The sequence below is a fragment of the Macaca fascicularis genome, chromosome 11 (genome assembly GCF_037993035.2).
Source record: "Macaca fascicularis isolate 582-1 chromosome 11, T2T-MFA8v1.1".
NCBI classification, from domain to species: domain Eukaryota; kingdom Metazoa; phylum Chordata; class Mammalia; order Primates; family Cercopithecidae; genus Macaca; species Macaca fascicularis.
The window spans coordinates 36,589,128-36,600,067 of NC_088385.1; the positions used below are offsets into that span (position 1 = coordinate 36,589,128).

General features: G+C 37.7%; 1 non-coding gene across 1 annotated transcript; it reads right to left on the bottom strand.

Annotated features, from left to right (window-relative positions):
• Positions 1 to 737: 737 nt before the first annotated feature.
• LOC123567713 (U6 spliceosomal RNA) lies at positions 738 to 844 on the bottom strand. Its single transcript, XR_006690820.2, has one exon. It is a non-coding gene; the product is annotated as a U6 spliceosomal RNA (small nuclear RNA).
• Positions 845 to 10,940: the final 10,096 nt, after the last annotated feature.

Consider the following 10,940-nt stretch of genomic DNA (forward strand, 5'->3'; position numbering starts at 1 on the left):
GGGTGATCTTGTGTAGAATCTTTCAGGGATTCTCTGTATTTCTTGAATTTGAATGATGACCACTATAGAGAGGTTGGGGAAGTTATCATGGACAATATCCTAAAATATATGTTCCAAGTTGCTTACTTTCTCCTCATCTTTTTCAGGGATGCCACTGGTTCATATATTTGCTCTTCTTACATAATTCCATACTTATCAGATATTTTATTCATTCCTTTTTATTCTTTTTGATTTATTTTTGTCTGAATGTATTATTTCAGAGTACTAGTTTTCAAGCTCTGAGATTGTTTCCTCAGCTTGGTCTATTTTGCTATTAATACTTGTGATTGCATTGTGAAATACTTGTAGTGTGTTTTTTCAGCAATATTAGGACAGTTAGGTTTTCTCTTATACTGGCTATTTCATCAGTCAGCTCCTGTATCATTTTATTATATTCTTAGTTTCCTTGGATTGGGTTTTGTCACACTCCTGAATCTGACGATCTTCATTCCTATCCATATTGTGAATTCTATTTCAATCATTTCAGCCATCTCAGCCCTGTTAAGAAGCCCTGTTTGAGAAGTAGTGTGGTCAGTTGGATGACATAAGACACTGGAGATTTGAGTTGCCAATGTTCTTGTGTTGGTTCTTTCTCATCTCTTTGTTTGGGTGTTTCTCTAACTGTGGTGTAGAGTAAGTACTGTCAGTAGACTTCTTTTCTGGATGTTTTCACAGGACCCAGGCACTGTCCAGGATCTAAAAGTATGGAACATTTCACAGATTTGCATGAAATCCTTTTGCAGAGGCAATGCTCTTCTTCTCTGTGTCATTCCAATTTTAATATATGTGCTGCTTATACAAGCACTATAGACTTTCATTTGCTTGAATTTTTACATTTAACATGGTCAATTAATAAAAATATGTATAATAAACAAAGTAATGTAGTGATTTGTTTAGCAAAAGAAAGAATCCCTTGAGGACAAATCAAGCCTCATCTTGTAATTTTTCATTCAACCTGATTAAATCCATAGAGTAGCCTATTTTCCTTTTACTTATGTAGTTCTTTAAGCTGCTCCTCACAGTTGGATAAAGTTTTTAAAGCAGTTCAGCTCTTCATTTTATCTCAAGTGCCTTCTCATTAATACCCACAGAGGGACAAGACAATAATGTTAAAACACCCAGACAGAAGAAGAAGTTCAAGAGACAATTACATCCACAACATCTCCTGTTGACTAGTGACTTTATTTCACAAAATTACAGTTTTGGAAGAGCACTAGAGGATATCATGTTAAGCCTTAAAAATCTGTCATAAGTGGTCTCCATATCCTCTCTAAAAATCTCCATTAAGTAAAAAGGAATGTATTTTCTCCCAAGATGACTCATTCTAATTTCTGACATCCACAAATATTATTTATTTTGTACTGAGGCAATTATCTACTTCCTTTTGGCATCTACATATTAGTCTATTTTTAGTCTGTTTCCTTCTTTTAATCCCCTCTAAAGTTTGCTGTCCTTAGCTGCAGCCATTTTCTCCAATGCCTCAATCTCTCCCTTTCATTTAAAGCGCTACAGGCTTACTTTTTTTAAAAAATTGATTTCAGTCATTAGGCTTCCCTCCCATTACTCTTCATCAAGGGCCACCCTAACTTTCTTAGAAACAAAATTTGAAAGCAGCTAATTCTGAGAAGGCTCATGGATAAAATCAGCAGTGAGACAACCAGCTGCCCATGGCAGGAGGAATCCAGCCACCCTGCTGCTCTAGCATAGGTCTCGGCTTTAACAGGAAATCAAAATGTCTCCTGGGAAAGTATGAAGAAAAGTTTATTCCACTACCACAATGATGTCACCTTTGCCATGAAACAAAAAATAAAAAGAAAAGTTAGGTTTGCATAGATGCAACCTAAACCGAAAGTTAGAATAAAATGAATTATATTTTTCTAAAGTGTAAAAAATGTCTTTCTCTCTTGACCCACTCACACATTTTGGAATTTATTCCAAGAAGATAATCTAAAATATCTCCCAAAGATTTTCACAGCAAGTTGTTCACTACTATTACTTATAATAGCAAAATCATGGGAAATAAACTAAATGTCTGTAATTTGGTAATGCTAGAAAGTTATCAAAATCTATATATGAGATATCTAAAATAGACTCATAAAAGCAGAGATTAGAATGATGGTTAGCAAGGCACGGGGAGAGGAGGAAGTAGGGAGTTGTTCAATGGGTATAAAAATTCAGTTACACCGGATGAAACTGGACGTTAGTTATACTAAGTTACCCCAAAATTCCTGAGTATAAACTGAAAATATAAAACCATAATATATAATTATTTCTTAAATAGCTATGTATAAACATCTTGGCAAAATGTATATAACCATGCACTCCAGCCTGGGTGACAAGAGAGAAATTCCATCTCAAAAATAAACAAATAAACCACTACATACTGTATCAGGCAGGAACTGCATGGTTATATACATTTTGCCAAGATGTTTATATATAGCTATTTAAGAAATAATTATATATTATGGTTTTATATTTTCAGTTTATACTCAGGAATTTTGGGGTAACTTAGCAAAAGAAACTATCCGCAGTGTAAAATAGGCAACCTACAGAATGGGAGAAAATTTTTGCAATTTACTCATCTGACAAAGGGCTAATATCCAGAATCTACAAAGAACTCAAACAAATTTACAAGAAAAAAACAAACAACCCCATCAAAAAGTGGGCAAAGGATATGAACAGACACATCTCAGAGAAGACATTCATGCAGCCAACAAGCACATGAAACAATGCTCAGCATCACTGGCCATCAGAGAAATGCAAATCAAAACCACAATGAGATACCATCTCACACAAGTTAGAATGGTGATCATTAAAAAGTCAGGAAACAACAGGTGCTGGAGAGGATGTGGAGAAATAGGAACACTTTTACACTGTTGGTGGGACTGTAAACTGGTTCAACTATTGTGGAAGACAGTGTGGCAATTCCTCAAGGATCTAGAAATAGAAATACCATTTGACCCAGCCATCCCATTACTGGGTATATACCCAAAGGATTATAAATCATGCTGCTGTAAGGACACATGCACACGTTTATAGAGGCACTATTCACAATAGCAAAGACTTGGAATCAACCCAAATGTCCATCAATGACAGACTGCATTAAGAGAAAGTGGCACATATACACCATGGAATACTATGCAGCCATAAAAAAGGATGAGTTCATGTCCCTTGTAGCGACATGGATGAAGCTGGAAACCATCATTCTCAGCAAACTATCACAAGGACAAAAAACCAAACACTACATGTTCTCACTCTTAGGTGGGAATTGAACAATGAGAGCACTTGGACACAGGAAGGGGAACATCACAACCAGGGCCTGTTGTGGGGTTGGGGGAGTGGGGAGGGATAGCATTAGGAGATAGAGGTAAGGGGTTCAGCACACCAACATGGCACATGTATACATATATAACAAACCTGCACCTTGTGCACATGTACCCTAGAACTTAAAATATAATAATAAAAAAAGAAATTTGAATTAGAAAGTTGGGCTCAAAAAAAAAAAGAATTAGATCTCCATTTATATATGTAACATAATAAAATGGTAATCACTGTTATGTTTTTCCTCCTCTTAACATGTGTTAAGTGAGTATCACCTTTCCCAATGTTTACTCGCTTTTGAAAGACAGAGAGTCTTTTATACTTTTCAGTGTACACTATTTTTATCCTGATAGTTCTGCTGCTTCCAGTGAGACTTCTAACAGAAATGAACACCAGAGATTCTTGGGCACCGCCTTGCACTTAGGCATTAAATCCCATCAATGATGTGACCTTTAAGCAAGGGGCAGTTCGGTTTTTACTTTCTCATATACATTTACAGGGGATTTCAAAAAATTCATTTTATTGCTTCCAAACTTAAATCAATATTTGACTACCTCTAGCCACTTTATTAGCAGAAAAGTTTTATTTTTAGAACAGTGTTACAGATTTAACCTTAATATAGTAATTTAAATTTCCAAGATTTGAATTAGAAAAGAAAGCTTTAAGCAGCTAGTTGTCCCTCAGGTACTTTTTTCTGGGCCCTGAGACATAGAATCTCCCTAGACAGATCGATTTTTCACATGCCCTAAGTATGCACTGAAAGGGGCTGTGCTGAACAGCTTTCACCTTCTTTCTGGTTTGTCAATTCCTAAAATGATGCCCTAGCCACAAAATGGTGAAACTCTACAGTATAGGTTTTAGAATTTGACCAACATCAGTTCAAATCCTGACTATAATTTATAGAATATGCATTATGCAGCAAGTTACTTGATCTCTTTGTGCTTTTGTTTCTACATCTTCATCTGCAAAACATGGGCCATAATACTTGAAGATAAAATAAGGTAATTTAAGTGTTTTGCAGAGTGACTTCCATGTATTAAGTGTCAATGAGTGGTAGCTATTTTTGGCAACAACTTTTCATCCTTATTTGAATGGCTAGGACTTATCTCCCCTTTCCTGGCACACAAAAAAAAGACAAGGAAAAGTATGTAGAATGCCAGATACAAACTAGTATTTTCCATAGTTAAACCCAAGATAAATTAACAACAACATCTTCAATAATACCAACAATCATACTGAGCAAGTGCCTGGAAACAAAAAGAAAATTAATCCTTGATTTCAAAAGGCTTATGGATCAAGAAAATTCTATTAGAAATACCTTGTCTATAAAATGACATTGTCTGTATGATAATATATCCAAAAAAGCTTTCCATTTCTGCTTCTGCAACAGCAATCTTGCTTTGATTTGCTTATATTTTTATAAATATATACTTTAGCAAATCTACATGACCCCAAACTGTGAGAATTAAATGAATTTTTAGTCATATAGTTACTACATTCCTATAACTAAGTGTGTTTAGGCAATGATATTTTATGTCTGCTTCTAATTTAGACTTCCTGGTTTACACAACCTCTGGGCTTTGTAGGCTAATATTTTCAAAATCTTATTTGTATATCTTACCTAAAATCTCTAAAACTTAGGATATGCCCCTAAAATAAGTAGTATTTTGTGAGCTATTAAAAACAATCACACAAACAGAATGTTCTAATAGAATCTAAGTAGTATTAGAGGACTGATTATGTAAAGCCTGTGCAACATGCTCTTTTAACTCTATTACTTGTGTCATTGCTGATGAAATATTTATTGATCAGGAAATAGAAGTAGGTACAGCAAACACAGAGAAGTATGACTTTGACTATGCATTCAAGAAGAATGTGTTACTTAGTATGACTTTGATTACTAAAAAAAATCCATTTCTTCTTGTTATCCACCCCCAGTAAAACTGTTGACAAGACAATATGGGTATAACCTAACAAGTAAGACAATGCTACAGATAATAAAATGTAGGAGCAAGCTCCCTACATGTGGTTGGATTTCCCTAAGCTGAAAAGTTTAAATGTAATGGTGTTTAATTAATTAGATGGACTTCCTTTGATTAATCAAATCAACTGACATTTTTAATATCAAGTAGGTCATTTAATAACAATTTGAGCCTACTGCTCTTATGCCTAAAGCTCTTAAAAATTTCAATAAATAGGACACACCATAAACACTACAGGTGCAGATGCAAAACAAACTTACATAAATTTGATGATATTGATGCTTAAAATTCTATAAAAAGATGCATATTATGCACAATACATGGGATTAATGCATTTCTTTCTAATAATGTTTCCTTGCTGCAAAGCGGGCTAGAGTCTGTATTTTTCTAATTTGTCATCTAGTATGTCAAAATTTTACATCCAGTAAAGTATCATTGTTTGGAATCCATAATTTCATATTATCATCAAATTACTTGTGAATGGCTTTGAGGGTAAGTAAAACATATAAAAGAAGTTTTGGGAGGGGGGGTTCCTGGAGCAAGATGGCCAAATAGGAACAGCTCCAGTCTCCAGCTCCCAGCACGAGCAACACAGAATATGGGTGATTTCTGCAGTTTCAACTGAGGTACCGGGTTCATCTCACTGAGGAGTGCCAGACTATTGGTGCTGGTCAGCTGGTGCAGCCAATCAGCTAGAGTTGAAGCAGGGCGAGGCATCCCCTGACCTGGGAAGTGTAAGGGGGAAGGAATCCCTGTTCCTATCCAGGGGAACTGAGACACACAACACCTGGGAAATCGGGTAACTCCCACCCTAATATTGCACTTTACCAAGGGTATTAGCAAATGGCACACCAGAAGATTATAGCCCACACCTGGCCGGGAGGGTCCCACACCCTCTGAGCCTCCCTCATTGCTAGCACAGCAGTCTGAGATCTAACTGCAAGGCAGCAGCTAGGCTGGGGGAGGGGTGCCCCCCATTGCTGAGGCTTAAGTAGGTAAACAAAGCTACCAGAAAGCTTGAACTGGGTGGAACACACAGCAGCTCAAGGAGGCCTGCCTGTCTCTGTAGACTCCACCTCAAGGGACAGGAAATAGGAAAAAAAAAACAAAAAGCAGCAGAAACCTCTGCAGATGTTAATGGCCCTGTCTGACAGCTTTGAAGAGAGCAGTGGATCTCCCAGCATGTAGGTTGAGATCTGAGAACGGACAGACTGCCTGCTCAAGTGGGTCCCTGATCCCTGAGTAGCCAAACTGAGAGACATCCCCCACTAGGTGCAGATCGACATACCACACCTCACACGGTGGGGTACACCCAGAGACGAAGCTTCCAGAGCAAGAATCAGACAAGATAACTTGCTGTTCAGCAATATTCTATCTTCTGCAGGCTCCACTGTGACACCCAGGCAAACAGGGTCTGGAGTGGACCTCAAGCAATCTCCAACAGACCTATAGCTGAGGGTCCCGACCGTTAGAAGGAAAACTAACAAAGAGAAAGGACACCCACACCAAAACCCCATCAATACGTCACCATCATCAAAGACCAAAGGCAGATAAAACCACAAAGATGGGGAAAAAGAAGTGCAGAAAAGCTGGAAATTCAAAAAATTCAAAAAATCAGAGTGCATCTCCTCCTCCGAAGGAACGCAGCTCATCGCCAGCAACGGATGAAAGCTGGATGGAGAATGACTTTGACGAGTTGAGAGAAGAAGGATTCAGTCAATCAAACTTGTCAGAGCTAAAGGAGGAACTACGTAACCAGCACAAAGAAATTAAAAATCTTGAAAAAAGAATGGAAGAATGGATAACTAGAATAATCAATGCAGAGAAGGCCATAAACAAACTGACAGAGATAAAAACCATAACACGAGAAATACGTGACAAATGCACAAGCTTCAGTAACCTATGCGATCAACTGGAAGGAAGAGTATCAATGATTGAAGATCAAATGAATGAAATGAAGGGAGAAGAGAAGTCTAGAGAATAAAGAGGAAAAATAAATGAACAAAACCTCCAAGAAATATGGGATTATGTGAAAAGACCAAATCTACGTCTGATTGGTGTGCCTCAAAGTGAGGGGGAAAATGGAACCAAGTTGGAAAACACTCTTCAGGATATCATCCAGGAGAACTTCCCCAACCTAGTAAGGCAGGCCAACATTCAAATTCGGGAAATGCAGAAAACGCCACAAAGATACTCCTCAAGAAGAGCAACTCCAAGACACATAATTGTCAGATTCACCAAAGTTGAAATGAAGGAATAATGTTAAAGGCAGCCAGAGAGAATGGTTGGATTACCCACAAAGGGAAGCCCATCAGACTAACAGCAGATCTCTCGGCAGAAAATCTCCAAGCCAGAAGAGAGTGGGGGCCAATACTCAACATTCTTAAAGAAAAGAATTTTCAACCCAGAATTTCATATCCAGCCAAACTGAGTCACAAGCAAATGTTTAGAGGTTTTGTCACCACGACACCTGCCTGACAAGAGATCCTGAAGGAAGCACTAAACATGAAAAGGGACAACGGGTAGCAGCCATTGTAAAAACATGCCAAAATGTAAAGACCATCAATGCTAGGAAGAAACTGAATCAGCTAACGAGCAAAATAATCAGCTAATATCACAATGACAGGATCAATTTAACACATAACAATATTAACCTTAAATGTAAATGGACTAAATGGTCCAATTAAAAGACACAGACTGGCAAATTTGATAAAGAGTCAAGACCCATCAGTTTGCTGTATTCAGGAGATCCATCTCACATGCAGAGACACACATAGGCTCAAAATAAAGGGATGGAGGAAGATCTACCAAGCAAATGGGGAACAACAACAACAAAAAAAAGCAGGGGTTGCAATCCTAGTCTCTGATAAAACAGAATTTAAACCATCAAAGATCAAAAGAGACAAAGAAGGCCATTACATAATGATAAAGGGATCAATTCAACAGGAAGAGCTAACTATCCTAAATATATATGCGCCCAATACAGGTGCACCCAGATTCATAAAGCATGTCCTTAGAGACTTACAAAGAGACTTAGACTCCCATACAATAATAATGGGAGACTTCAACACCCCACTGTCAACATTAGACAGATCAACGAGACAGAAAGTTAACAGGGATATCCAGGAATTGAACTCAACTCTGCACCAAGCAGACCTAATAGACATCTACAGAACTCTCCACTCCAAATCAACAGAATATGCATTCTTCTCAGCACCACATTGCACTTATTCCAAAATTGACCACATAGTTGGAAGTAAAGCACTCCTCAGCAAATGTGAAAGAACAGAAATTATAGCAAACTGTCTCTCAGACCACAGTGCAATCAAACTAGAACTCAGGACTAAGAAAATCAATCAAAACAGCTCAACTACATGAAAACTGAACAACCTGCTCCTGAATGACTACTGGGTACATAAAGAAATGAAGGCAGAAATAAAGATGTTCCTTGAAACCAATGAGAACAAAGATACAACGTACCAGAATCTCTGGGACACATTTAAAGTAGTGTGTAGAGGGAAATTTATACCACTAAATGCCTACAAGAGAAAGCTGGAAGATCTAAAATTGACACCCTAACATCACAATTAAAAGAACTAGAGAAGCAAGAGCAAACACATTCAAACGCTAGCAGAAGGCAAGAAATAACTAAGATCAGAGCAGAACTGAAGGAGATAGAGACACAAAAATCCCTCCAAAAAATCAATGAATCCAGGAGCTGGTTTTTTGAAAAGATCAACAAAATTGATAGACTGCTAGCAAGACTAATAGAGAAGAAAAGAGAGAAGAATCAAATAGATGCAATAAAAACTGATAAAGGGGATATCACCACCGACCCCACAGAAATACAAACTACCATCAGAGAATACTAGAAACACTTCTATGCAAATAAACTAGAAAACCTACAAGAAATGGATAATTTCCTGGACACTTACACTCTCCCAAGACTAAACAAGGAAGAAGTTGAATCCCTGAATAGATCAATAGTAGGCTCTGAAATTGAGGCAATAACTAATAGCCTACCAACCAAAAAAAGTCCAGGACCAGATGGATTCACAGCCGAATTCTACCGGAGGTACAAGGAGGAGCTGGTACCATTCCTTCTGAAACTCTTCCAATCAATAGAAAAAGAGGGAATCTTCCCTAACTCATTTCGTGAGGCCAACATCATCCTGATACCAAAGCCTGGCAGAGACACAAGAAAAAAAGAGAATTTTAGACCAATATCCCTGATGAACATCAATGCAAAAATCCTCAATAAAATACTGGCAAACGGGATCCAGCAGCACATCAAAAAGCTTATCCACCATGATCAAGTGGGCTTCATCCCTGGGATGCAAGGCTGGTTCAACATATGCAAATCAATAAATGTAATCCAGCATGTAAACAGAACCAAAGACAAAAACCACATGATTATCTCAATAGATGCAGAAAAGGCCTTTGACAAAATTCATCAGCCCTTCATGCTAAAAACTCTCAATAAATTCATTATTGATGGAATGTATCTCAGAATGATAAGAGCTATTTATGACAAACCCACAGCCAATATCATACTGCATGGGCAAAAACTGGAAGCATTCCCTTTGAAAACTGGCACAAGACAGGGATGCCCTCTCTCACCACTCCTATTGAACATAATGTTGGAAGTTCTGGCTAGGGCAATCAGGCAAGAGAAAGAAATCAAGGGTATTCAGTTAGGAAAAGAAGAAGTCAAATTGTCCCTCTTTGCAGATGACATGATTTTATATTTAGAAAACCCCATCATCGCAACCCAAAATCTCCTTAAGCTGATAAGCAACTTCAGCAAAGTCTCAGTATACAAAATCAATGTGCAAAAATCACAAGCATTCTTATACACCAGTAACAGACAAACAGAGAGCCAAATCATGAATGAACTTCCATTCACAATAGCTTCGAAGAGAATAAAATACCTAGGAATCCAACTTACAAGGGATGTAAAGGACCTCTTCAAGGAGAACTACAAACCACTGCTCAGTGAAATCAAAGAGGACACAAACAAATGGAGGAACATACCATGCTCATGGATAGGAAGAATCAATATCATGAAATGGCCATAATGCCCAAGGTAATCTATAGATTCAATGCCATCCCCATTAAGATACCAATGACTTTCTTCACAGAATTGGAAAAAACTGCTTTAAAGTTCATATGGAACCAAAAAAGAGCCCGCATCTCCAAGACAATCCTAAGTCAAAAGAACAAAGCTGGAGGCATCACGCTACCTGACTTCAAACTATACTACAAGGCTACAGTAACCAAAACAGCATGGTACTGGTACCAAAACAGAGATATAGACCAATGGAACAGAACAGAGTCCTCAGAAATAATACCACACATCTACAGCCATCTGATCTTTGACAAACCTGAGAAAAACAAGAAATGGGGAAAGGATTTCCTATTTAATAAATGGTGCTGGGAAAATTGGCTAGCCATAAGTAGAAAGCTGAAACTGGATCCTTTCCTTACTCCTTATACAAAAATTAATTCAAGATGGATTAGAGACTTAAATGTTAGACCTAATACCATAAAATCCCTAGAAGAAAACCTAGGTAATAGCATTCAAGATATAGGCATGAG